Source organism: Myotis davidii, unplaced genomic scaffold (assembly GCF_000327345.1).
Source record: "Myotis davidii unplaced genomic scaffold, ASM32734v1 scaffold86, whole genome shotgun sequence".
NCBI classification, from domain to species: Eukaryota; Metazoa; Chordata; class Mammalia; order Chiroptera; family Vespertilionidae; genus Myotis; species Myotis davidii.
Window position 1 is genome coordinate 1846693 of NW_006298058.1, and position 4901 is coordinate 1851593.

Consider the following 4901-nt stretch of genomic DNA (forward strand, 5'->3'; position numbering starts at 1 on the left):
CCCTCTCCTGTTGGCCTAGTTGCCCCCAACTGTCCTCCTGCTATCCTGGTTGCCCCACGCAGCCTGCTATTGAGTCTTTTGGTTGTCCCTCACTAAGCCCCCTGCTGGCCTTGTTGCCCCAGGCAGCCTGCTGGTCGTTACTGTTACTGTGACAGCATCCAAGACAATTTTCATATTCCTCTATTATTAGATAGATTATCTATGTTGATCTTTCAGTTCTTTTAATTGACATTACAGCTATCAACTTTCTAGTTTATAATGGTATTTTTAAAAATTGAAGATCTCATTTAAATGGAATTGTGTACATTTCTGGTCATTAAAGGTCTGTCTGAAGTTGATTCAGAGTGCCTCCATTTTCTTTTCCTCAGATATTCCAGAGGGCCTAAAGTTCATTTTACTAAGTTGAAATCAGTGACCTTCCCAAGATTGCTTGGAACTATGTTGATGGTAGTATTTAAGGGGCAGGAGAGAAAGACAACAGATCCCAAATGGAGCCACTTATACTGAGCCCCACATCAGCAAACCAAGAATTAATATATAACTGTCCAATATATGACAAGCTGAAAGGAGTCACACACATTTGTGTGTTTCCACACTGCCAGGTTTATTTGGAAAGACCTCCTCAATAAGCCAATAGAGTCATACTCAGGTTATACACAGAGAGGGGAGCTTACACAAAAGAAGTGAGCAGAGCAAGCATTGGGCATGAAGTCCCAGTCACTGGTGGCATCTCAGGTAGAGAGACGGGTGTCATCAGCCTCAAGCCAGGTGGCTACAATGGTGGCATGTCCTGTGGAGTGGAGGTCTGGCAGGGCTCTGAGCATGACAGTGGTACAGCCAGCTTGAGCTCTGGTGGTTGAGCCCTGAGTTCTTATAGCCTACAGGGGATGGAGGTCCCACCCATATCCAGATGGAGTCCCTTATGGGAGTGCTCAGGCTTGTGGTTCCTGGCCCCTCCCAAGGGCACTCTGCTACACCAGATTACCTCAGTGCTGACATGGCACCTGACATAACTGTCATGCTGACAGTGACTCCATATTGGGTTGTCAAAAATGTCCGTATGTCTGCTTTGCTCTTGTTCTCTACAGTAACCTAACTGCAGTTTCAGCCTCTCCCAGAAATGTGAGCTTTACCTAGTCAATATGGAATATCCCAGTCAGGGCTAGTGAGGTAATCTGTCTGATAGACCTCTTCCATCCCCCAAGGCAGCGCTTCTCAACCTGTGGGTCGCGACCCCTTTGGCGGTCGAATGACGCTTTCACAGGGGTCGCCTAAGACCATCCTGCATATCAGATATTTACATTACGATTCATAACAGTAGCAGCATTACAGTTATGAAGTAGCAACGAAAATAATTTTATGGTTGGGTCACAACATGAGGAACTGAATTTAAAGGGCCAGAAGGTTGAGAACCAGCGCCCCAAGGGAAGATGAGCTCATCCACTCTTTCTTTGTCCCTGTCTCCTCTGCCTTCCATTTTTCAGCTCCTTGTGGCTCCTTTCTATCTGCTAGATAGGATGCTGCCCTATTCATGAATTGTCGAATAAAGACAGTCACATACATCTTCAAATCTGCTCAGTTAAATTTTTGTTATTTAACAATAGATATTGTCATTCCCATTTTTGTAGAGGTCACAGAGAAGTTGTGACCTCCATCCAGTTGGTTTTGGGAACAACAGGTAGAATTTGCTTTTTTGATTTCTAGTTAAGCACTTTTTATATCCCCGTCGCTAGATTGCTACTTGGTGATGCTTGATAAGTGCATAACTAGACCAGATGAATGGGGGGCAAATAGATGCAGTCATTGGTTGGGACTGGAGAAGGGATGTTGACGACTATTTCAGATGTTGTCAGGGAAGGGCCCAGCTCTGTCATCTTTTCTTCCAGTTCTTTCCCTCTGTCCCCACACAACACTATCACTAAGTTCCTGGTGAGGGGTTTTGATCCTTTCAGCCTGTTGCTGCTCTTTGAATACAACAGAATGATAGAGATGACAGTCAGCTCAGAGAACAGCCAGCTAAAATTTTCCAATTTGTGGAAATTTTAGTAGGAATTAGACCCAGAGAGTTTAAGCCATTTGCCTGGTGAGGCTGTAATTCTCACATCTTGTTAGTAGCAGTGCCTGGGCCTCTATACACATCTTGATTCTTCACTATACTTTATTTTCTACTGATGGTTATTATTACTGTTGTTTTGGTTGAGCACTTACTACGTGCCAAGTGCTACACATGCATTTAGCTGCCACCACAATCCTTAAAAGGGGTCACATTGTTCTCATTTTGAAAATGAAGGAGCCACACTCAGTGAGGTTAAGTAACTTGTTGGTGCAACTGGTAAGTGAAAAAGCAGGGACTTTGGTTTATAGAGGAGGCTGGAGAGCTTAGTTCTAACCTTTTAAGGTCTTCACACTTACTTTCCATCATGTTACACTCCTGTTCGGAAGAGAAAGATACTGTCACTATCAGAATGGCCTACATTATCTTATCACATATTTGCCATCTATTTATAGAGGAATATTTTGGAACAAAAACACTGAAGCCCAGGCCCCTCCTGCAGATATTTTGATTTAATAGGTCTGGGCTGGTACCCAGGGAAAGTTTCTAAAAAATTTCCAGGTAATTCTAATGTTCAGCTAGGATTGCGGGCGACTGTGGGTGTTAAAGACAGGAGAAAAACCTTATTGTCAATGACTGTTCTGGAATCCCAGCTGATCATGGGTTCCTGGGTGGAGCTTGTCATCATCACCATCCTACTATTGCTATCAGCCATACTCACAACTAAAAACAGGTTAGTGCTTCTCACCCCTTCACCACGATCTTTGCATGGATCTTTACTTTGTGGAGAAATGCAATGACGCCTGAATCTGTCACCTCCCCTGGCCAATCATAAGGCTCTGGAATGCGGTGTGGTATGCCAGGCTCGGTTGGAATCCTAAGTACCTCCGTCATCTGCACCTCCACTATTTTGCTGGCGACCACTGGACACAGTTATGGAAAATCTAAGTGGCACTCAGGTCTCTTTTTAGGATAACTAGGGGAAAGCTCCCTTCCTTGGGATGATGGCATGCTGAGTTTCAGGTAGCAATGGATGTCCCAATCTCTTCTATTTTTAATTTTGACCTTGACTGTTAAGCTTGTAAAGTCCTTACGGGCAGATCCCTTGATCCTAAAATTGTACTATGCATGTGTACCAGTGAACAAGTTAGGTTGTAATAGTGTTGAGCAGAAACATGACAGAAGCTATGAGCCATTGTTAACTTAGAACCTTAGTTCTAACCTTTTAAGGGAAAACTGTGCATTATGTAGCTTTCATTCAGCCTGCTGGAGGGAGGAATAAATGGCAGCTAGTAATTTTGTCCATCTTCTCCATTTCATTTCCACTTTTATCTCCAGCCAACCAGGCTAGAATTGATCAGAAACAACTAGCAAAATGACCTGTGATGCAGAGCTGCTGACCACCCATACTTCTAAATCTCTGGGCCAGTGTAGCCCAAAAAGGAAATCAAAATTACTCACCCACATCAAGATTTTAAAAAGTTATTGTAAAAAGAAAACCCAGACAAATGGATTTTCTGGTTCTCTAGGGCCACGCCCTAATAAAGAGCCTCGGATGGCTCGCCATGCCCCCATGCCCATTGGTCCAGGAGTGCAGCCTGGCATGCGAGGCCCTCCGCCATCTGCCTCCTCTTTTCTCCAACTCTCAAACCCACACTCACTGTGGTTCCAGAACCTGTCTTGCTGCCTCACCCATCTTTGCCTTTACTCAAGATGTTCCTTCTGTTTGTACTTTTCTTGCCCTTTTTGTCCATGTTTTATTGAGCTTTTCGTCCTCAATGAAATATTTCCTGACACCCCCTTGCCCTGTTGATCTTCCCTTTTAATCAACCACATGATACCCTATTCAGATTTCTATCTGAGTACTTTCTGATACATCCTAGAGGCCCAATGCATGAAATTCATTCAGGAGTAGGCCTTCCTTCCCCCGGCTGCCGGCTTCCCTCTGGCACCCGGGACTTAGGCTTCCCTTGCAGCCCCCACTTGGTCTGGAAGGTCATCCAGAAGGATGTCTGGAAGGACATCCGGTCTAATTTGCATATTATGCTTTTATTATTATAGATTGATTTAGATGGCTAGTTTACCTGACAAATCCCTGCGTTCCTGTGTTTGCATATACTAGGGCCCTATCTGGCACAGCCACTTCGTGTGACATCTTTCTGCCTCAGTTTTCTCCTCTGTATAAAGGAGATCATAATAGGATTGTGGAGGCGGTTAAAGAAGGTGATGCACGTAACAATGCATAATAATATTAATAATGACAATAATTTCTATGCCTAACACATACAACAAGAACAACAATAATAACTAACACCACAGCACTTACAATGTGTCAGCTTCTATTCTAAGTGCTCTCCATATGTTAACTCATTTAATGCTCTGAATAATCCTATTAAGTAGTTGCTAATATTATCCCTGTTTATAGATTAGAAAACAGAAGCACAGAAATGTATAGTTTTCCCCAGACCACAGAGCTGGTAACTGATAAAGATGGGGTTTGATTCTGGGCCATCTGGCACCAGAGCTTGTGAGTTTAACAGCAATGCAATACTCCTTCAAGTGATCAGTATATTCACTATTATAACTAAATTTACTATAACAGTGAATTGCAATTAGGTATGAATATGAGTAAAACCTATGACTCACTCTCATCCTGGAAACCAAGGGGCAATGGGTCAATCCACAGGGAAGCCTGCAGGGCTCGGTCTTAAAGGCCCCGGCCAGCCTGAGGCCTTACCTCCAGTCCCATAGTAGCCTGTGGGCCAGGAAATGGGAAGGAAGCCTCTTTCATTTCCAGGGAGGCTCCAGGCTGCTTCCAGCTCAGCATCTGCAAAGGCTGTGTCTGTTA